We start from the raw sequence: 25024 nt of genomic DNA on the forward strand, positions 1-25024 counted from the left end.
CATTAACCACATTCAGGTCATAAAGCCTGTTGTACTCTTTAATGGCAAACTTGGTACCGTTTTAGTGGCTATGTTAGTCACGTCCTTGGTGAGAATTCACAGAGGCTGGCGCTGTTTTATTCTAAATTCATGGTTTTTCGGTATTGCGATTACTCAAGCTAAAGTGGTCGTGGTGGCGGCTGTTACTCAGAAAGACAAACTTAACAAGCTATAGTGCAACTTTTATTTCTCCAGATCACAGTGAACTACACCTCCACTTCATAGTACAATGTTGTTTTCCCAATGTAAGAGAATACAAAAAAACAACGCATGTCTTTATAAGACTTTCAAAACTCTCTCACTTATTAAAAAAAAAAAAAAAAAGCTTAAGTATATTCAGTTAGAACTCCTTTTAACCATTGAAACAGGGTATACAGAAACGACACATCTGTTTTTTAATAGCACTGAAAAGCAGTATTATGTCTTTTCAAAATGTATTTTTAATCAAGTTTCCATTGTCCTACACTTGGGGCATGTAGTAACTTATTAGCTGATTTAGCCATTTTGGTAAGATCCGTAGGCTGTTCTTTTGTACTGTGCCACAGCACCTTTCAACTTTCTGTGAGTTCTTTGATGTTGCTTATCTCCAGGCAAAGTTTCTTTGTGACAGACTTTGTGGACTTCACTGCATCAGCAAGTTAATGATTATCTGTGATGCAAATTATAGGTGGAGCAAGTTCAGAACCCCCAGTAGTTAGTTGAGAGATCAGCGTGGCCAAGAAAATGGTATTATCAATTCCATCAGACATTGCCAGTGTTTCACCAGCAAATTTGCTCCGCACAATCCTCTTGACTCTCTTTGACTGACCAGGAACTGGCGAGAACTTTCCATTGTCTCCCATAAGAACAAGTCCCACCATCAGTCTTGAGTCCCACCATCTGAAAGATTTCCAAATGAGGCATTTCTGAACACCAATCAATTGAAGAACATTGTCTCTGCCTAAGTGTTGGAAGTCTCCTTGGATTTGCACACTATTGTGTGTGCTTCATGGACTGTCTTCACAGTTGCCTTTTTGAAGCTTGATGCCAAGTGACTAGCATCAAACATGACATCTGGCCTAATCTGTCTTGCTACCCAGAGAATTTGGCCTTCTCTTCCTCACAGAGGGAGGTGTCTTTTTCCGAGGCTTGTGAAGGGTCCATGTGTATGGGTTGGATGTAATTTGTGGTGTATTTGTGCTGTTTTGTTATTAGTCATATGAAGTCATCTACATGACAGGCAAGTACCCCAAATACGGTGCGGTCCAGATTAATTTAATAGAAAGCGGCTGGGTCGACTCTAGACATGTTTCCTCCTGCTCTCAGCACGATTTCCTTCACTCTGTCGTACCAGTACAATGAAGCATCTGCTAGACCATACACACATTTTGTAATATGAATGAATTCTGCCCTGCTGACGCCGCCTTAGGGTGCACTCCATCCAATTAGTACACACTGTATCGTATGAACAACTCACTGTTCGGTTATTTGATGTAACCACTAGAAAGAGGCCTAGGATAAGGATATAATGCATCCATGTTCACCTTATATTAAAGGTATACTTCATAATGTATGTATCATGTATTGGCAATATGTTGAAACGGGTCTATACAGCTATTTTAAGTCACAGGTTATGTTCTACTGTAAACTAACGTTTATATAGTCAATTATATAGCTTGTTTTTCATGAGGGTGCTGTTATCAACCACTGGAATTAAGGGTCAAGGGAAGACTGTGCCTGGTGGGAGCGGTTGGCCCCCGTCCCCGTCCACGCACAGTTCTTCGTTTTGTTAAAGATACAAAGGACGGGTTTCCCTCTTTTCTGGTGAGAGTCGGCTAAGTGGAACTGCAGGTCCAGCTCGGTGGTTTATTGAGATGGTGGACCAATGACAACTCCTGGTCCTTTCTACTTTGGACAGTCCCCTAAAGAGGAGATCTGTGTGATGAAGCAGTTTCCGCTGTGCTCTCTGTATTCTTTCTGAACATTCTGCTTCAGTAAAAGCCTTTCTACATGCATGTGAAGCAGAAGTGTGTTTTGCCGCTCCTTCACTTTTTGTGGTGCCCTCTAAAGCAGGAGGCTTGTCAGTGTCCCAGTTTCAACTGTTACTTTTCTTTACTTTCATTATGATCTCAGTGAGCGTTTGGTTGTGCTCTTTCAAGTCCATTGCTCCATAGGCTGTATGCAGCTGTTGTCTTTACTTCGGTGTTGATGATTTTTGCCATATCTCTCACTTCATCATTGTTGAATTCTCCTCCATCATCACTGAAAGGTTTCTGAGGTGGACCATGCAGGCTAATCCAATCATTAACAAAGTGTTTCACCATTTTAGAGGACTTTGTGGTCAGAATGCTGCCTGCACTAAACTGAGAGAACTGGTCAATAATGTAAAGGCTTTGGTCTGGTCCTACTGTGTCTCTGACATGTTTCACATTTCATTAACAGTTCTTTAAAGAATTATGCCACATTCCATATCTTTATTGCCTGAGCTAGCCAGAAGCCTCTGCAGTCTGTCAGCAGAAGCATGTCCGAACTGTATGAAGCTTCATCAAGATTTATTTCAAGACTGTCGGAATTTTGTAACCGTGAGACTCGAGGCCTTTATTTTTTTTTTTTTATTAACTTAAAGTGACGTCTTCAGCAGGTGTCAGGATGCGGTCATGAACTTGAATGTTGTTATTCTTTCCATTGTCCATAATGTTCACACCATAATGACCAGAGCTTCTAAAGTCAAGTTTTGCATGTTGTTTGAACATCACTGCACGGTCATATCTGTCTCCATATCCAGCACTGTCCCTGCTTAATTCATTGATGCTTTACTCAAAAGTAAAGCAAAACCGATCAGATTGTAGCTGTGAACATCATTTATAGTCTTTAATATTAGCTTTGTCTTATTTATCTTTGCCATCAGTAACCCTTGAGCTATCTGTGTTACTGTACAGTACTTTGTCTCACTAACCATCATTTGTGTTTGTCTGTTTATGCTTGAGGAACATGGCTTGCAGAGTACCTCAGACACTCTGCAAGGAGGCAGTTTAGCTTGACCAGCATGTCCATCCAGACCATCCAAACACCGACGGAAGACTAGGCTGGAGGCTCCCTGTGACTCCTCCAACAGGGTTGTCTTATATCGCTGGTATATCTACTGAAGGTAAGCAGGGCCAGCAGCCCCATCTCCTTCACTCCTTCCCTTCTAAGAGAAGAACGGCTTTTCTTCCTGTTCTCTGTGAGCACCCTGGGTTGTGGGTTGTTTGTTCCCGGTCAGTTTCTCCTTGTTATTTAAGACATTGTTTCATTTATCTGTTAATCACCACCCAAACCTCTCAGATATACTTTCCATCTTTTCCTGCTTATCCTGGATTACTTGTGCTAGTATTTATAAACGTCTGCGACTGAACTAACAATATTGTCTTAGAATGTCCAGTGTCTGAATTCACCTTCAAAGAGGGTCTTTTGCTTAGATATTTTCAGTAGAAAAAGAATAGATATTACGTTATTACAAGAATCCAATCTTTTGCCTACCAATGAGTCTAGAATGTCAAATAAATATTTTAAGGCGGCAGCGTACTCTTCTGCTAAGAAAGAGAAAAATGTAATCGATTAGTCATACAGGCGGCGACACGTCTGGGCACATTTCTCACATTATAGCAACTCACTTTTGTCTCAGCCTACGCCCCAGCTGTATTTGGATCGTAGCTTTTTGTAGCCCTATCTACATATCTCTCCATTTTGACTTTTACTCATTGATGCTAATAAAATCTATGAGATAATAAAATCTGCAAGATCGCTCCAACGCAATTCACTCTGATACACAAATCAAATCCACCTCTGTTTTAAACAAGTTCATCTCTGATTTCACACTGGGTGATGTCTGGCCTGCCCTTAACCCATCATCCAGAAAATATACTACATTTTCTGCCAGACATAAATCATTCTCTAGAATTGATGATCTTACATTTTCCTCCTTACTACAACTGATGTATTCAACTGATATATCTCCTCTTTCGATGTCTGATCATTACCCTAATATTACGAAGATAACATTTCACAGTTTATCACAGCATGCGCCCAGATGACGATTTAACACCATGTTGCTGCACAATACAAAATTTGTTAACGTTATTTGCCTCAATGATTCCTCCATCACCCCCATGAATTTCTGGAAGAAACGTGATTGTTATTTTGGTTTATTTGAGGAGTGGCAAGAGACCTAGATACAAATATTTAAACCTCTAACATTGTAAAACTGATGGTGGCCTCTCGGCTCTGAACTTGAAATTATAGTCTTCCGTTATCACCACGGGTTCTAACCACTTGGCTTAATCCTGATGCGAAGACTTGCATGTAGAATGGCTCCCCATAGACTACAAGGCTTAATTTATTCAAATATATCCCTCTAAAACATTGTAAATTGAGGTATGGACCAGTCATTAGTCATTTACTTTCTGTGTGGAGGGATGTAGAAATAATCATAATCTTCCACCAGGTGGCACTAAAACTCCCCCATCTTCCGTAATTATAAACTTCTTACGGCCAACAAATCTTTTTTCTTCCCTGTGTGGCAACGGAATGTAATCAACACTTTTATTTTTGGTGAGACTGAACTCCGGATGTTTCAATAATTGCAATCTTTCCATAATTTACCTGGCTTTTCCTTTTCCCTTTGCTTGCGTCTGCTGGAACAATCCATGCCAAAAAAATAACTAGGCATGCGCTGGCAACCCCCACATTTTCAGAGATGGAGACAATGGATTCTTTTCTGTATTGAAGTTATTAACCTGCATCTTTCTACCGCTCACATTCATGGTGCTAAAGACAAGATGTTATTGGCCTGGGAAAACGCAGCTGAGAGGTTTGTAGCACTGCGCTGAAATATTTTATTTTACTTCCTGTTTTTACTAACAAATTGTTTCTGATGAGCTGGCCATTGGGGAGGGGTGCCTCGGGGTGTGTGGTGTACACAATCTCCCACTTTTTCTCTGTTTTATATTGTATGTTCTTGATAATGGATAATAATGAAACATAAATAAGTAAGTACAACAAGTAAATAAAATGATCACCCCTCAACCCTCCACCGAGTCATTAATAACCCTCTAACAGATGACATGTAGTCCGTGCTCCGTTCGAGCCTTGACAATGTTGCTCCAATTTAGAATTAAATAAATTGAGTAGAAAAAGCTAGGACCATGGTATAATGACCAGACATGTTCTCTGAAACCAATCAATTGTAGCTGTGAACATCAACAGTGACACGCAGAATTAGAATTTCTCCGTCGCAAATGGGTATCAATTTGGTCGAGCGATCATCCCTACTTTATAGTCTTTAATATTAGCATTTGTCTTATCTTATCTAGTTGTTGTAATCGTTGAGCTATCTGGTGCCTGTCTTACTGTACAGTACTTCTTACTAACCATTGTTTGCGTTTGTGTTTACACTCCAGACGCTCTGAAAGGAAGGAGTCGAGCGTCACCAAAACATCCAGCTTCTCTTGTTCCACTGACGGATGATGAGGCTGGAGACTCCCTGTGATCTTAGTTACGGCACTACTGGCGCACCGGACAGCGGGTCGTCTTACCTCTGCTAGCCGGTTCGAGGTCCTCAGCTCTTCGACTTCGCCTTCCCCTGCTTCGTCACAGAGGAGACGTCCTCAGGGCAGTGTTCTCATTGTTGGAGATTCTACTGTAAAACGTATCGGGGCCCAAAGAGTAACGCCACGGTCTCCTGTTTTTTCCAGGTGCTCGTATCCTGGACATCGCCAGACAGCTTGGCGCTGCGGCTGCGTGACCCCTTCAGCACCATCGTTCTCTACTGTTCTCCCCGTTTGACGCAGCAACATCCTAAGATGGAGCAAAGATTCTCTTTCACATTTTGAATCTAGCTTCTTTCCATCATGTCTGTAAGTGTAGCCTGCTGATCCAAATACTTTCATCTTTTGAAAGGTTAGGCTCTCTCCAAGCCATTTGAGCACCTGTGGCTAGAATTCTTAGGTAAATTGCTACGAGCATGCACTGTGGGTTTATTTTTTGTGGATTTTTATTTCATGTTTTTCCAGGTTATTACATATTTGACTGCCTGGGGAATAGGAACATATGGTGGGTTCTTTACCTTTAAACAATGGGGTCTGTCAACACCAGCGATATCAGCATATGGACATCAAAGGCAATGAAAACCAGCGTGTTTTGGTAAATGGACATCAAAGACAATTGAAACCAGCTTGATCAATGAGTGAATGTAACGTAGTACATGTTCATCATGTGTTTGTGGAGTATAGAAATGTAACAGTTAAACTATATGAGAGGGTTTTTTCTCAGACTCGTTTCTGAAGGCTTCCGCCGGCATTACATTTACTGCAGGATTAAAGTGTGTGTTTCTACATTCTTAAGGCTCACCCTACAGATTTAAGAGGGTGTAATGGAGGATCTGTAGACTTTGAAGATTGCGACATTGTCAAGGCTAGAATGGAGCAGTCAGAATCAAAGAAATTTGGTAGAAAAAGCTAGCACCATGGTATAATAACTAGATATGTTCTCTGAAACCAGTCATTTGTAGCTGTGAATGTCAACAGTGTTATTAGTTTGGTCGAGGGGTCATCCCTACTTTATAGTGTTTAATATTAGCTTTGTCTTATTTATCTTTGCCAATCGTAATGGTAATCGTAATGAGCTATCTGCTGCCTGTGTTACTGTACAGTATTTCTGTCTCTGTGTTTACATTTGAGGAACATGGCTCGCAGCGCTCTCCAGACGCTCTGCATAGAGGCCATCTAGCTTCACCAGCATGTCCAGCTGCTGTTGTAGAGGCAATCCAAACTCCACAGACGGAAGACGAGGCTGGGGGCTGCCTGTGACTCCTCCAACGGGGTGTAACCAGTTCGGGGTTCCTCAGTTCTTCGACTTTGCCTTCACCTGCTTAATCACCAAGGACGACTGCTCAGAGCAGTGTTCTCATTGTTGGAGATTCTACTGTAAAAAACGTATCAGGGACCAAAGAGTAAAGCCACGGTCTCCTGTTTTTTTTTAATCTAGCTTCTTTCTGTCATGTCTGTAAGTGTAGCCTGCTGATCCAAAGAAACCTGCCTGATCAATGAGTGAATGTTACATTTCTTTACTCCACAAACACATGATGAACATGTACTACGTTACAATGACACCATATGAGAGGGTTTTTTCTCAGACACGGATCTGAAGGCTTCAGCCGGCATTACGTTTACTGCAGGATTAAAGTGTGTTTCTACATTCTTAAGGCTCACTCACAGAGTTGATTCTTTAAGTGCAGAGAAGCGAATCCGACTAGCACAGTTTTGGAGGTTCCACCGAGAATCTGCCAAGCATCGCTCAGTATCTTTTACAGTTTCACCCTTTAGTTTTCAGGAAGTTTCGTCATGTCCTTCATGAGAATTCACAGAAGCCGTCGCTTCTTTATTCGAAATGCATTTGCACTCCACAGATTTTAGCTAATGAGGTTACTCACGCAGAAATGGTTGTGGTGGAGGCATCGGCACAATTTTTAGTTCAGTTCTATGCACAACCCAAACCCAACCCAATACCCATGGTATAATGACCAGACACGTTCTCTGAAACCGGTCGCTCGTAAGTGTGAACGTCAACACGCAGAATCAGAACTTCTCTCTCAAATGGTGTCAGTTTGTTTGAGCGACCATCCCTACTTTATAGTTGTAATCCTTGAGCTGCTATGTCTGACTGTAGAGTACTTTCTCTCACTAACCATCGTTTGCATTTCTGTCTCTAGCTTGACCAGCATATCCATCTGCTGTTGTAGAGGCTGTGCAAACTCCACAGACGGAAGACAAGGCTGGAGGCTGCCTGTGACTTCTCTAATGGGGTTGTCTTATTTACAGAACTACCGGCACGGGAAAAGCTGTGGGCTCCTCCACCAACAGACGGTTTTCACCTCTGCTAACAGGTTTGTGTTCCTCAGCTCTTTGATTTTGCCTTCACCTGCTTAGTCACTGTGGACAGCTCCTCAGGGCAGTGTTCTCATTGTTCTTATTGCTCTTCTTATTGGAGATTCTGCTATAAAACAACCAAGTATCAGGGCCCAGTGGGACCACGTGACAGATTAAATAATGTATGACGATTATTCCATCACTCACCAGACACACCAGAATGTTGCACCATGTGCCATTCTCTCCTTTGATGCAGAGAAGGCGTTTGATTGACAGGACTTGATCCAAGAACAAATTCAGATCCATAAAAAAAAAATCCCAATCCAATACTCTAACCCTTCTGCTATGGCCATAACTGGGGCTTCATAAATGGACCAATCATTAATCAGTAATTTATCGTCTGTGTGAAGGGATGTAGAAGGACAGGGAGATTCTGTGCCACCTTATAGAAGATTTTGTGATTCTAACATATTTATGAACTACTTATGGCCAACAAACCTTTTTTTCTTGCCTGTGTGGTAATTCCCTTAGGTGATTACCCTCAACCACCACCTTCCCCAGGAGACAACCCTATCTACTCAGATCTACACAGCGAACTCTGAGAAAGAGTCTCAAACATGGAAGAGAAACTAGAACAAGCCACAGAAACCATGCAGCGAAGTTGAGTCAGGTAAAGGACGTTCATGGCCTTGTTGGAGATGGTAATTTATGACGTAGAAAGAGAATGTGGTAGAGTTGAACAAAATCTGAAAAGCCAATTGCAGAAACTGGGTCAGTTCGTAGTAGACTGCCTCAAACGACGGGACATACGGTTTTTAAGCGCATGATTTCACGTCAGCAACCCAGCTCCTCTGGTATACATCCAACAGCTTCCAGCCCACATCCTATACCCAACCTTGTAACGTCTACTCCTGCAAACACAGCTGAGAGTAATTAGAACGCGTTGAAGCACACAGCCTCTATCAACCTCTATTTTCCAAAATATGGCAGTTCAGAACAAGATGCTGTAGACTGTAGAGTACTTTCTCTCACTAACCATCGTTTGCATTTCTGTCTCTAGCTTGACCAGCATATCCATCTGCTGTTGTAGAGGCTGTGCAAACTCCACAGACGGAAGACAAGGCTGGAGGCTGCCTGTGACTTCTCTAATGGGGTTGTCTTATTTACAGAACTACCGGCACGGGAAAAGCTGTGGGCTCCTCCACCAACAGACGGTTTTCACCTCTGCTAACAGGTTTGTGTTCCTCAGCTCTTTGATTTTGCCTTCACCTGCTTAGTCACTGTGGACAGCTCCTCAGGGCAGTGTTCTCATTGTTCTTATTGCTCTTCTTATTGGAGATTCTGCTATAAAACAACCAAGTATCAGGGCCCAGTGGGACCACGTGACAGATTAAATAATGTATGACGATTATTCCATCACTCACCAGACACACCAGAATGTTGCACCATGTGCCATTCTCTCCTTTGATGCAGAGAAGGCGTTTGATTGACAGGACTTGATCCAAGAACAAATTCAGATCCATAAAAAAAAAATCCCAATCCAATACTCTAACCCTTCTGCTATGGCCATAACTGGGGCTTCATAAATGGACCAATCATTAATCAGTAATTTATCGTCTGTGTGAAGGGATGTAGAAGGACAGGGAGATTCTGTGCCACCTTATAGAAGATTTTGTGATTCTAACATATTTATGAACTACTTATGGCCAACAAACCTTTTTTTCTTGCCTGTGTGGTAATTCCCTTAGGTGATTACCCTCAACCACCACCTTCCCCAGGAGACAACCCTATCTACTCAGATCTACACAGCGAACTCTGAGAAAGAGTCTCAAACATGGAAGAGAAACTAGAACAAGCCACAGAAACCATGCAGCGAAGTTGAGTCAGGTAAAGGACGTTCATGGCCTTGTTGGAGATGGTAATTTATGACGTAGAAAGAGAATGTGGTAGAGTTGAACAAAATCTGAAAAGCCAATTGCAGAAACTGGGTCAGTTCGTAGTAGACTGCCTCAAACGACGGGACATACGGTTTTTAAGCGCATGATTTCACATCAGCAACCCAGCTCCTCTGGTATACATCCAACAGCTTCCAGCCCACATCCTATACCCAACCTTGTAACGTCTACTCCTGCAAACACAGCTGAGAGTAATTAGAACGCGTTGAAGCACACAGCCTCTATCAACCTCTATTTTCCAAAATATGGCAGTTCAGAACAAGATGCTGTAGCTTTTATTGATAGGTGTGAAGAATATCTAGCAGTGAGGCCTCTTGGTGTCCCTGAGGTCCTGGCTACATTAACATCTGTTCTTTCAGATACTGCTAAGGACTGGTGGTTGGCAGAGCAGAACAACCCTCTTTTGCACACTGGATCTATAGGATCAGGAAGGTCGAATGTACTAGTTCAGGTACTGCTTTTGCTTGTGCATCAGGTTCTCTATTTCTACTCTGAGCAGATTTCCCTTGAATGCAGATTTCACAGATTAGGTTCAACTTATCAATCTTACCCTTGATTTTCATGTCCTCTACTGTGTCCTGTAACATGCAAACATCATAGTTACAGTGACCAAGGATTTCATGCTGCGTTTGAATATTGTAACCCACCACCGCCGTGATCTTTGACCACATTCAGGTAATAAAACCTATTGTTCTCTTCGATGGCAAAGGTGGTACCATTTTTGTGGCTACAACCTAAACTTCTAGCTCTGAAGCTAAATGATTGACGGCAAGTGTTCAGTAAAAACCTTTCAGATTTATCCATCCATTTTACCACTTCACCCTAAAGATCTAGAGCATGCAACAGATGACCTGTCGCCTGTGCTCCGTTCTAGTCTTCACCGTGTTGCTCCAATCAGAATCAAAGAAATTTGGCAAAGAAATTAGCACCATGTTATTGTGACCAGACATGTACTCTGAAACCGATCACTTTTAGCTGTGAGCGTCAACAGTGACAGGCAGAATTAGCATCTCTGTCTCAAATGGGTATCAATTTAGTCAAGCGACCATTCCTACTTTATAGTCTTTAATATTAGCGTTCCTATTTATCTTAGCCAGTTGTTGTAATCCTTAAGCAATCTGCTACCAGTGTTATTGTATAGTACTTTGTCTCACTAACCATTGTTGGCATTTCTGTCTGTATTTACTTCTGAGGAATATGGCTTTCAGAGCTCTCCTAACACTCTGCAAGGTTGTCAAGATTGACCAGCATATCCTGCTGCTCTTGTAGTGGCAGTTCAAACTCTACAGATGGAAGACGAGGCTGGAGGCTACCTGTGACTCCTCCAACGGGGTTGTCTTAATTACAGCACTACCAGCGCGCCGGACACAGAGGGTCGTCGTCTCCATTCCCGCACTGGAGAGAGCCTGTGGGCGTCAATGTACCAGGAATACCAACAGAGGTTCAATTTATCACTCGTTTTCATGTTACAGGATGCAGTAGAGAACATGAAAAATCATAATTACAGTGACCAAGGATTTCATGCTGTGTTTGAATATTGTAATGCACATTGCAGCCGCCACCACTGTCATCTTTAACCACATAGGTCCACAGGTCATAAAGCCTACTGTAGTCTTTAATGGAAAACTTGGTACCACTTTTGTGGCTATGTTAGTCACGTCCTTGGTGAGAATTCACAGAGGCTGTCGCTGTTTTATTCTAAATTCATGGACTCCCCTAGGTTTTCGGTATTGCGGTTACTCAACTTTTATTTCACTTCATAGTACAATGTTGTTTTCCCAATGGAAGAGAATACAAAAAAACAATGCATGTCTTTCAAGACTTTCAAAACTCTCTCACTTATTTAAAAAAAAAAAAAAAAAAAAGCTTAAGTATATTCAGATATAACTCCTTTTAACCATTTAAACAGAGTATACAGAAGTGACACAAATATAATCTGTGTTTTTGAATAGCACTGAAAAGCAGTATTATGTCTTTTCAAAATGTATTTTTTAATCAAGTTTCCATTGTCCTACACTTGGGGCATGTAGTAACTTATTAGCTGATTTAGCCATTTTGGTAAGATCCGTAGGCTGTTCTTTTGTACTGTGCCACAGCATCTTTCAACTTTCTGTGATTTCTTTGATGATGCTGATCTCCTGCTTATCATCTGTGACAGACTTTGTGGACTTCACTGCATCAGCAAGTTAATGATTATCTGTGATGCCAATTATGGGTGGAGCAAGTTCAGAACCCCCAGTAGTTAGTTGAGAGATCAGCGTGGCCAAGAAAATGGTATTATCAATTCCATCAGACATTGCCAGTGTTTCACCAGCAAATTTGCTCCGCACAATCCTCTTGACTCTCTTTGACTGACCAGGAACTGGCGAGAACTTTCCATTGTCTCCCATAAGAACAATCAAATGTCCTTCTTGAGTCCCACCATCTGAAAGATTTCCAAATGAGGCATTTCTGAACACCAGTCAATTGAAGAGCACTGTCTCTGCCTAAGTGTTGGAAGTCTCCTTGGACTGCAGTTTGCACACTATTGTGTGTGTGCTTCATGGACTGTCTTCACAGTTGCCTTTTTGAAGCTTGATGCCAAGTGACTAGCATCAAACATGACCTCTGGCCTAATCTGTCTTGCTACCCAGAGAATTTGGCCTGTCTTTGACTTGAGTTGGTCCTTCTCTTCCTCACAGAGGGAGGTGTCTTTTTCCGAGGCTTGTGAAGGGTCCATGTGTAATTTGTGGTGTATTTGTGCTTTTTTGTTAGTAGTCATTTGAAGTCATCTACAATTACGGGCAAGTACCCCAATTACGGTGCGGTCCAGATTAATTTAATAGAAAGCGGCTGGGTCGACTCTGGACACGTTTCCTCCTGCTCTCAACACTATTTCCACTATTTCTCTTTGGATAGGCTGAAAGGGTGTTTGTACTATGATGGGCGTTATGAGGTTAGTGGTGCAGGTGCACTGCGGAGCCATGCTAATTTGGTCTACATATCCGAATATAAGGATATAATGCATCCATGTTCACTTTATATTAAAGGTATGGTCATAATGTATTAGCAATATGTTGAAACTGGCCTATACAGCTGTTTTAAGTCACGGGTTATGTTCTACTGTAAACTAACATTTATATAATCAATTATATAACATGTTTTTCATGAGGGTGCTGTTATCAACCACTGGAATTAAGGGTCAAGGGGAGACTGTGCCTGGTGGGAGCGGTTGGCCCCCGTCCCCGTCCACACACAGTTCTTCGTTTTGTTTAAGATACAAAGGACGGGTTTCCCTCTTTTCTGGTGAGAGTCGGCTAAGTGGAACTGCAGGTCCAGCTCGGTGGTTTACTGAGATGGCTGTCTCTTGTCAGGATCGAAGGGCTCTCCCGATCCAGTGAGTGGTGAGTAACGGCAAGTCTCATTGTAAAACTGAAAGCATTTTGCCAAGTTTGCTTTCTGTTTGTGTTGATTGTGAAATAAAGGGACCTTTTTACACGGAACCTCTGGCGTGGAACCGGAGTTATTTGACAATCCTCCTTTTGGTTGAAAATTTCATAAAACACACTTCCATAATATTCCTTTACAGTCAGCCTCCGGTGGAAGCCTGAAATAAATGTCACGTGCCACTTTTGTTCCTTGTAGTAAAGCATTTTCTTTTGTTTTTGTCCATGGTTTGAAGTGTCCACTGTCTTTGATAAATAACTGCACTGTTGTCCCTCTTCTGTGACTTCCTTAAACACATTATTATCTTATCTTTTTTTTTTTTTTTTTTTTAACAGTCCCCTCCTTCAAGGGATTGGTTAAAGGCAGTGGTGTCTTTTGTTGATTATTTTGGGACCAAGGCTTGCCTCTCTGTTGTCTTTGCTCTTACTTGGGCGGTTTCTTGGTTCATTCCTGTTACCACAGACTACTTTCTTCCCTAAACCAGTCAAAGCCAACTGTTAGTCTTTCACATCCAAGCATGCTGTATCTAGCAGCTTGAATGCTAATACTACGGCAGGAGGTTCCATGTTGGATTTACGCATCCGTGTTGAAAAAAGAAAAAGAAAAATCAATTATATAGTCCGCCATAGATGCACAATGTCTCTCATAATCAGATCAAAACTTGAGTATGCCTTGTATGTTCTGTCTTTTTCTTCTATGAGAAACAAATCGCAGGAATTCATGCCAGTGTCTTTATTCAAGTCATCTACCGCTTTTTCCAACACCGACTCCCTCGCTCTTCCCGACAGCGCCAAGGCCACAGAAAGCGCCTGCTTACTTTTCTCTAGTTCCATTACTCTGGTTCAAATGACGACTTCATTCTTCCAACTTTCTTACGGTTACCCTTTGTCAACTAACCATCCTCTGCAACCACTGTTACTCAAAAAGACCAACTTGCTAACTAAACATGACATGACCATGACAAGACTTTGAAGGGGGAGTTCTTGATCGCCTGTGAGCTGCGGCCCGAGACCGCCCCTGGGGCGGGCACGGCGGAGCGGGCGTGACAGTATGTAGCAGTATGTATAATGATAGTGATTTGTATTATACTATAGGCCAAAAAGTATGGAAGCAAGCAGTGTTTTTTCTAAATGTTGAAAAATATTAAATATAAAATTTTATAAGTTTTTGGTGTCGTGTGTAAAAACTGTAATAATGTAAGGATTGTAAAGTACTGTTCACTACTCAGTCCATGCAGTTTGCATATAGAAACCAAGCAGAAAAACAGCACATTTTGAATATATTCTTTGTGTTGTGATGTCATAAAATCTGGCACATTTACATATGTTTGCCCATTCACATTTACTTCATTAACAGTGTTTCAGTCCAGCCTGCTCTTTGAATGAGGTGCAAAACAGGGCAGCCAGTCAGAACAGAGCTTATTTACATATTATTTATGTAGGCTTATTTAGCATTAAAGGCATAGTAACAGAAAATAGTGGTATTCATATTATCATGGCTGCTTTGGTTCCTGAACTCACACAAATGTTAGTAGAAGTAGAACTAAATACAGAACAGGATATAGATGTAAATATTTCCAATTCGCCAGTTTGCCAAATAATCAATGCATCGCAACAAGTCTGTCACCATCTAGTTTAAACAAAGAGGCCTGTTAGTTTGGATACAGTAGTCTATGGGTGAATCTCAGTAGAGCTACAGTACAGCTCTGAAGGATCTAAAGGAGCTCACCTAAACACAAACACTGCTGTTCTGGCATTCTCTCTTAAAAATATCTGTTGCTTTCAAACTTTTAACACCTAGTGTAGAGTTTCACTCAGAATTATTCCTGCAAATTAGATTTATTAGCAAAATTGCATTTTGAAAAAAATGATCTGTTCACCGGCTCCAGTTCACCGATATTGCTGGGTTTGCTGCTGCAGCCGCCTTCCAAAGATTTTCTATGGGGTTCAGGGGTTCAAGTCAGGCGACTGTGATGGGCACTCCAGAATCTTCCAGGACTTCTTAAACCAAGCCTTGGGGGACTTTGAGGTATGTTTTGGCTCATTGTCCTGTTGGAAGGTCCAAAGATACCCAAGCTTCAGCCTCCTCACAGAAGGCATGATGTTTTCTCCTAGGATTTCCTGATACTTGTTTGAATCCATCTTGCCCTTTCACTCGCTGTCTTCAAACGCCGTCTTACTTACTAGAGTACTAAATTTGGAAGTCAGTATATAGACCACAAGTAGTAGAGTCTAAGCTTTTGGATCCTAGCCTCTACAAACGAGCCAACGAGCACGTTTGTTGTTGCTCTGGAGAAGAGCAGCTGCTAAATGCCTTCAATGTAAATGTAAATTCATCAAGATAATCATCTTCTAAAAACACATCCCAGCCCTCTGAATCACACCCCTAGCTCTTGTGCAGGATTATGTTCAGTGGGTTGAATTCAGCAGTCGTCATTACTAGTGGTATTGTGAGCTGAATCTGGAGATTACACTCATTTACAGTGGAGGTGGAGTAATTTTGAGTGCTGTAGTGTAGTCCTCAGGTTCATGAGTGTTGATGACACAAACATGTACTGGGATTGGGGAAAACATTTCAGCATCAAGTGCTGGAAACTGATCAACTGGATCGGTGTCATCAAATGCATCAAGCCTTCAAAGTAAGTGACAAACCCCATTTCTTCTAGACCAGAGAAATGACACTTTGACACTAGACGAACACATGGGCCTCTTCCACTGCAGGACCAGATGGTTACGAAAGCCATGCTGTGCGGTTCTGCGTCGGTACTGACCCGTTAGCACGGCTTCTATTTACATTTGCTGTGTTGCTAAATCAGGACCAGGAAGCGCACGGTGTCTCATAATAATTATGCGACAGTTTCGTTCTTTAGGCTAATGTAGCACTTAACACTAGCATCTGTTAGCACAGTGTAATCTGCATGCATAAATCACACTCTTCCCAAACCAAGCCAAGGAGGCCTTCATATAAATGTAGTGCCAAATAATTCCTATTGGAATCCACTTCAAGTCTGTTTAAAACAAACTCAAACAGGTTAGACACGACTTCCTGACGACTTTGGCATGCAGTTAGCTAGTTTAGGCTGTTGCCATGGTCCTGTCATAAAAGATGATGTAAAGTCTCAAAATCATGAACATGGTCCACACAGAAACCCTGCAATTCGCTTGAAAGTGTTTGATGCTAATTTCCACGAGCGAGCCGGGCCGTGCTAACAGCGCACTAGCGATGTTACATGCGACCCATAGCTGACTCAAGTGTGACGTGCCTTCTGCCAGCCAAGATCTGTTCAGCTCAAACTCAGTTAGCGTGAATCTGAGTTGTGTGTAGAAGCTCTCCTACAGTTTAATCTGTGTAGGACCTTCTTTCACTTTTCCTAAAAGAAGCATGCTGTGCTTTACTTTTTGAGGCGTGGAAATCTGCACACAGCTCCACAGTCATATGAAGTAAATCTCATTTCACAGTTGGTTCAGTCCTTCTCAAGCCCTCAACTAAAAAATATGTGCTACACCTGTGTGAGCACTTGAGAGACGTGAGAACATTGTGTGCTAATATTTAGCATTTTCAAAACCTTTGGTGTGTAACGGCCTTAACTGTCTAGTAGGATTTGCTGAAAATATTGTGGGTATGTGTCATGACTGGCTAGGACAATGACGGGTGAACACTCGCAGGGACGGTGCGATGCAAGATTTTAATAAAACAAACAGGGGAAAACACAAGAATGCAGCAATAACAAGGGATAATGAATAAACAAAACAAACGTGACATACTAACATGGGCAAAACATGAAAGCCACCTGAGGCTGGTTGGTAGCCAGGGAGCCAGGCGAGATAGGGAAGATAAACAGGGAGACAATGCTAGAACCAAAAACCACTGGCAGGGCCAGTAAAAGATAACTCTCTCAGACGCCCTCGTGAGAAACACCAATGACAGCCACGAATCTCCTGAACATGAAGCCAACCCTCCAGGTTGGCATAGCAAGTGTACCAAGACGCCGACACTCCCGGTCGGCTAACGAACCGTACACAGACGCCGACACTCCAGGTCGGCTTGGGAACCTTAATTCTCGGGGAGGGGAAGATCGCGTTTGCTCCCTTTATACCCCAGTTCTCAGGTGACCCCAATTAAACAGAAAACATGGCGTCGTACATAGTGTGTTGGCAACATAAAAGTCTAGTGAGTGACGTGAACGCGAATCCAGAACTAAAAGTCCGTGACGTGAACATGAACATAAGAGGCGGGCGCGGCGACGCGGACCTGACAGTGTGTTTGATTAGCCGCGGGGGCTGTGTTTACCACTGCTCTAATAAAAAACAGATTGGAGAGAAAAAAAGAATTTGGCCATTGGTGCCTAAACGTTTGCATAAGACCGTATGTTTCTGTTATGCTGATGATTAAGAGGTAAAGAATTTTGGTTTCTGAATAATACAATGTTGGGTTTGACAGGAATGCCGTGCTGAAGCTGTGCTACAAGATTGTCTTCAGTGCCCCCTTCAACATTCTCATGTGCATCATAATCCTGCTGTGAAGCTGTGTTGAGGATAAGAGAAATGAGGGTGTGGTTTGTGGCAGTGGCTGGTCACCTGCAATAGCTTGCATGTTCTGAATGATGCATATCTGATTGATGTGTGTTTCGACAGGCTATGGCTTTGAGGAAAGCTTATGTTTACGATTGTTGGAACTATTTTGAATTACTTATACTTGTACTGGCTGCTGTTTACAGAGGAATAAAAAGAAATACATGTAAAGGGAGCAGAAGCCACACAGTGTAATACAGTTCTAATGAAGAAGTGTGCAGTTACTCAGCAGTGTTTTGGCCTGCGTTCGGGTCTGTAATAAATGTAGCACTTGATCTTTGTTTACCTCCAGGTAATCACTCAGGTCCTGGTGAAAATACTTTGTCATGAGTTTCAGAAACAGGTGAACTTTGGCTATGACATTGCAACAGGCTACATCAACGCACTGGAAGACATCAGCAAAATCATAGACCACATCACCGAAGACCAAAGAGTTGCTGAGGTACCGACAAAATATCATGTTTCTCCGTTCTCCTAACCACGGCTGCACTTACAGCGGTGAGTGCTGTTTATCATTTGAGCTTCTGTAGGAGATTCAGTTTTAGCTGTTATTTACAATCTTCATTCAGCATAAAGTCAACAAGCACCAGTTTGGCAGCAGAATATAAAGTATTTTGATGTTCACTGTGCAAATAAACTTAAATAGACTCAAATAGTTAGGGGTAAATTGATCCGTCTGATTAGCCTAAGAAAACTCTATATTACCCATGTCTAATTCTAAACCTATTTCATATTTCTGTCCTGTAATTCTAAATAGAATTATTAGTAATGAAGTTCCTCAATTAGCTAGTTTTATGTTTACAAACTACATATTCTCAGTTGACCTCTCTCGTCAAGAAGGAGCTTCTGTCTGCTCACTGCATGCGTTTTCTTTATTGGGAACATTTGCAGCTGTGATAGTTGCTTAATCTCCTGGAGTCTAGGAACTACCACGGTTAATAGACACACATTAAACCTAAACAGTGTGTTGAGTGAAATTACACACTGATGAAAGAGATTTTAATTAATGAATTATTATTCCTGATCAACTAATTAGTTCAGTCACTTTTCTTTCTTCAGCAAGTAAAGAGCCTTTTGGAGAGGGACATGAAGTATGCTGCTATAGAGATCGGTAAGCCCTTTATTTACATTTACACCACGTCTTTATAGTGTGTCTATAATTATTCCAGTTGCATTTCCTACAGGGTGACGTTTTGGGTTTATTTGAAGCTAAAGAAGTTGTTGTTGGTATTTATGGCGCAAACGTTGGTGACAGTCTAGATCTTGTGTTTATTAGCATCGTTAGCCTAGCATTTCCGGTTGCAAACTAAAGAAGCACAGATCCTAAACATGTCTGATTATTGACCCCAGACTCAGGTGATCAGCCCAATCATTTGAACATTTGTGATTTTTTCTTTTCTTTTCTTTCAGAAAATAAAACATAATATGATAAATGCACAGAGGCAGACAGCATGATGCAGAGGGCTTACCGAATAGTCTTGACCAAAGAAACGGATTACAGGAGCACCGCTGGACAGAATGCCACAAAGCCACATTCTTAGCAGTGCCCGTCTTTTCGCGACAGCCACGTAACACTTGATTAGCATCAAAATGGTATTCTTGTGCCGGTCCACAATCGAAACACGGATTATACGCACATCACACGTACTCATGTTCTTGAAATGGATATTGATTCTCCCGCAGTGCACAACTAATATGGACCGGAGAGAGAGACCACACTGGCTTTGTGGTCTGAGAACATCTACATCCAGTTTGTTTTCAGTCATACTGGAAGACATGCAGTACAGCTTCTCAGAATATATTTAAAAGGCCCGAACCATTGAAAACTGAATAGACCTCACTATTATGAAATAAAAGAGCTGGATGCCAACAAGGTTTCACAGCGCACCGTTCACCCTCCCGTCCAAACTGTCCATGTTTGGAAACTTGGCCTACAGCTGATTCGCTCTGGTCTGAATCAGTTAGGAGTTTGTAAACTTGGAGGGAAAAATCCAAGCACACCAAAATGTGTCCCATCAAACCATGTGATAATGTTCTCTCTGCTGATTGGTCTGACTTGTTGGGAGCGGAGCAAGACAGTAAATACAGGAAGAAGGTCTAGTGCAGATTAACATGGAGCAGCAGCGGAGATGGTGTCTGTTCATAGCTGTAGTAATGATCAGGCAGGATACCTGGTTAAACTGCACCTGCAGAACGAGGTCAGATCACCTTCTCACCACAAATGAACCGCTCCAGAGGTTCCTTATGCGGTTGTTTTGGTCTGGATCTGAGTTACTGGTTACTGGCAGGTATTCTCACCTGCCCAAACAAAGGGTGAAAACGAACCAGAGTCCGATTTAACCGGACTGAGAGTGTGAAAACGCCCCAAACTGCAAAGCAGCCACTAAACACAGGAAAACGTATTGTAGCCCTTTAATACAAATGAAGGTTTTCTCTGTAGGATGGGCTTTTACAATAGTCTGGAAAAGAAAACTGTCAGATCGTTGTTTAGGCCACACCTGCTTTTTAGACCAATAAAGAACCTGATCATCAGTATACCCTCAGCTTTAGTTCACAGCTGCTTTATCATCACTACACCTTTGCAAGGATTTATTGTCTTACTCAATTGAAGAAGATCAGAAATCAGTGACCACTCACGTTTGACAGCTTTTGTAAGTCCATGTGAAACATTTTGTGTCTGCAGATCTGCTTCAGAAAAGCTTTCCGGAGATTGCCATCTCAGTGATGACCAGGAAGGCCCTTCGATCGATTCTCAACTCCAAAAGAGAAACCATCCAAACATTTGATTCAGCAGGACATGTAGATGAAGTGGAAGCCTCAAAACTTGAGAACGTAAAAAAAAAAAAAAACACTTTTTGTCACTACTTTCTGTCGTAATTCCAGATTCCAGCTCACTGCTGTTAAGTTAATAATTTCTACTTGTTTGTTGTTTTGATCAGGTCATTGAAAAAAATATGAAGTACATCAGGGATTTCCCCCCGGCCATCCTGATGCCGATACACATGGAGGTCCTGCAAAATGTGCCATGGCTTCATAACAGCATTCCTCAGATTCTGTATTTGAAGGTAGAACCTAAAGTATTTAAATAAGGAGCTAAAATAGAGACCTAAATGCAGGTTTCTACACCAATGAGCCAAAACATTATGACCACTAGGGGTAGTATGCTGTTGTTCTTCCATGTGCTGCCAAAACAGCTCAGACTTCCTGAAGGTGGTATCTGTGCTAAATAGAGCACACGCACGATGTGATCTTCCAAAAAAACAAACCACCCCTCATTGCTCCTCAAGGTTCAAGGTCCATTTCCGACACTCGCGTGTCTAGTGTAGGCAACAGTTGATGAGGTTTCGAATGTTTGGCTCTTTGGTGTATAAATACAGTATTTTGCAAAAGTCTAAAAATAAAAGGTAATAAGTTTTTATTTGTTCAAAAAGAACCTCACATTAAACACTGCTCTACATACAAATAGTCATCCATTTCCAGTGCTGTCCTGGAGGAAGGCAGATATGTTCACTTCCCAACCAACACCTAGTTTATCTAATCAGTCCTTCATTAAAGTCAATCAGAGTCTGGAGCTCATAAAAGATCAGCACTCAAACCTGTGTTTTCCTAGCTGTGCTGCTCTAACTAGCATATCTATAACTTTACTGATCAACAGAACATTCTGATCACTGACTTTATATTTATTTAGGTTTATTCTAATGTTATATAGAGTTTTATAGGTCAACACGCTTATAACAAGTGATAAGTATATGTTTGTGACTGTTACACTAATATAGTAACATTCTCAATATACAGTTATATATTGTGGAACAGCATGAGTTGACATATGCTGTTTCAGAAGTACAGATAAAGTTGAAATAGTAATTATTATTACTATCTAGTGCATAGACCCAAAATGCATGATTTTGGATTTTGATGGATTGGTCCTGCTGTTGTTTTTAGAAAGTTTCCAAGCTGTTGCATTTTAAGTCTGGCGAGAACATCATGCGTGAAAATGACCAGCCTGAAGGAATATACCTCATCATCTATGGCACGGTAAAGGTAAGGTACACTCTTGACAAGAGTTAGAAAGGTTATAGTCCACAGCTGCTTCTGCTGCTGCTGCTTCGCTAAGTTTAGCTACTGCAAACAAAAATACATTAAATGTATTATTTATAATATATGTATAGAAAGTGAATTATCACTTACCTGTTCCACAGTGGCATACGGATACTCACATACAATCAGCTGCTGATGGACAGAAAACAGTCCTCACCCAGTTGCAAAAAGAAAGCCAAACGGTTAAACATAGATAAACAGCTAGCCACACCTTCAGATGGAAAGAAAACCAAAAAGCCAGAGATGCAGATGGACATGCAGATAACCACACATTAGGAGATTGAAGATGAGAATTTGTTTGGGGCAAGGCAGCCCATCACCGGTGTAAATTTATATCAATGTTTGAAGATACATTAAATGTATTATTGTAAACAGGTAACATGCTTTTATCTTGTAATACAGCTGAAGCGAGTGAGCGTTGGGTGAAAAAAGGAATGCAGAGGGAGCCGGAGCACCTAACCCTTGTTAGCTGGATACACTTTTAGGGATTGAGGATATCATGGGTTCCTGAAACACTGTATGATAAAAAAGAAAGTCAATATACTGATAGAAACTGAATTATCACTTACCTGTTCCACAGTGGCATACAGAAACTCACATACATACAGCTGCTGATGGATAGAAAGCAGGTCTCACATAGCTGCAAAATGAAGACAAGCAGTTGTACATGGATAAAAAACCAGGCACAGTTTCACATAGAAAGAAAACCAAACAACCAGAGATGCATATCGACATGCAGACAGCCACACATTTGGAGATAAAAAAATGCAGAGGGAGACGGAGCACCTAACCCTTCTTAGATGGATACACTTTCAGGGATTGAGGATATCAGGGATTCCAAAGAACCTGGATGACAAAAAAGAAAGTCAATATATGTATAGAAACTGAATTATCACTTACCTGTTCCACATAGCATATGGATACTCACATACATACAGCTGCTGATGGATGGAAGGCAGGCCTCACACAGTTGCAAAAAGAAAGTCAAACAGTTCAACATAGATACAAAGCCATCAAAAGATTCAGATGGAATAAAAACCAAAAAGCCAGAGATGCAGATGGACATGCAGACAGCCACACATAAGGAGATTGACGTTGAGACTGTGTTGGGGCAAGGCAGCCCATCACCAATGTAAATTTTTATCTATGTTTGAAGATACATTAAATGTATTATTGTAAACAGATAACATGCTTTTACCTTGTAATCCAGCTGAAGTGAGTGAGCGTTGGATGAAAAAAGGAATGCAGAGGGAGCCGGAGCACCTAACCCTTCTTAGCTGGATACACCTTCAGGGATTAAGGATATCATGGGTTCCAGAAAATCTGTATGACAAAAAGGAAAGTCAATATATATATAGAAACCGAATTATCACTTACCTGTTGCACAGTGGCATACGGATGCTCACATACATAAAGCTGCTGATGGATGGAAGGCAGGCCTCACACAATTGCAAAATGAAGTCAAACAGTTGTCCATAGATAAAAAGCCAGCCACTACTTCAGACGGAAAGAAAACCAAAAAGCCAGAGATGCAGATGGACATGCAGACAGCCACACATTTGGAGATTGATGAGTTGACTGTGTTGGGGCAAGGCAGCCTATCACCAGTGAAAATTTGTATCTATGTTTAAAGATACATTAAATGTATTATTGTAAACAGGTAACATGCTTTTACCTTGTAATCCAGCTAAAGGGAGTGAGCGTTGGGTGAAAAAAGGAATGCAGAAGGAGCCGGAGCACCTAACCCTTCTTAGATGGATAAACCTTCAGGGATTGAGGAAATCATGGGTTCCTGAAAACCTGTATGACAAAAAAGAAAATCAATATATGGATAGAAACTGAATTATCACTTACCTGTTCCACAGTGGTATAGAGTAACTCACATACATACAGCTGCTGATGGATAGAAAGCAGGCCTCACAGTTGCAAAATGAAGACAAACAGTTGTACATAGATAAAAAGCCAGCCACAGTTTCACATAGAAAGAAAACCAAACAAACAGAGATGCAGATAGACATTTAGACAGCCACACATTTGGAGATTGATGATGAGACTGTGTTGGGGCAAGGCAGCCCATCACCAGTGTAAATTTGTATCTATGTTTGAAGATACATTAAATGTATTATTGTAAACAGGTAACATGTTTTTACCTTGTAGTCCAGCTGAAGCGAGTGAGCATTGGGTAAAAAAAGGAATGCAGAGGGAGACGGAGCACCTAACCCTTCTTAGATGGATACACTTTCAGGGATTGAGGATATCAGGGATTCCAAAGAACCTGGATGACAAAAAAGAAAGTCAATATATGTATAGAAACTGAATTATCACTTACCTGTTCCACAGTGGCACACGGATACTCACATACATACAGCTGCTGATGGATGGAAGGCAGGCCTCACACAGTTGCAAAAAGAAAGTCAAACAGTTCAACATAGATACAAAGCCAGCCACAGCTTTAGAAGGAAAGAAAACCAAAATGCCAGAGATGCAGATGGACATGCAGACAGCCACACATTAGGAGTTTGACGATGAGACTGTGTTGAGGCAAGGAAGCACATCACCGGTGTAAATTTGTATCTATGTTTGAAGATACATTAAATGTATTATTCTAAACAGGTAACATGTTTTTACCTTGTAATCCAGCTGAAGTGAGTGAGCGTTGGGTGAAAAAAGGAATGCAGAGGGAGCCGGAGCACCTAACCCTTCTTAGCTGAATACAACTTCAGGGATTGAGGATATCATGGGTTCCTGCAAACCTGTATGACAAAAAAGAAAGTCAATATATGTATAGAAACAGAATAATCACTTACCTGTTCCACAGTGGCATACGGATACTCACAAACATACAGCTGCTGATGGATGGAAGGCAGGCCTCACACAGTTGCAAAAAGAAAGACAAACAGTTGAACATAGATACAAAGCCAGCCACAGCTTCAGATGGAAAGAAAACCAAAACGCCAAAGATGCAGATGGACATGCAGACAGCCACACATTTGGAGATTGACGATGAGACTGTGTTGGGGCAAGGCAGCCCATCACCAGTGTAAATTTGTAT

The sequence above is a fragment of the Salminus brasiliensis genome, chromosome 1 (assembly GCF_030463535.1).
Source record: "Salminus brasiliensis chromosome 1, fSalBra1.hap2, whole genome shotgun sequence".
Lineage (NCBI taxonomy): Eukaryota > Metazoa > Chordata > Actinopteri > Characiformes > Bryconidae > Salminus > Salminus brasiliensis.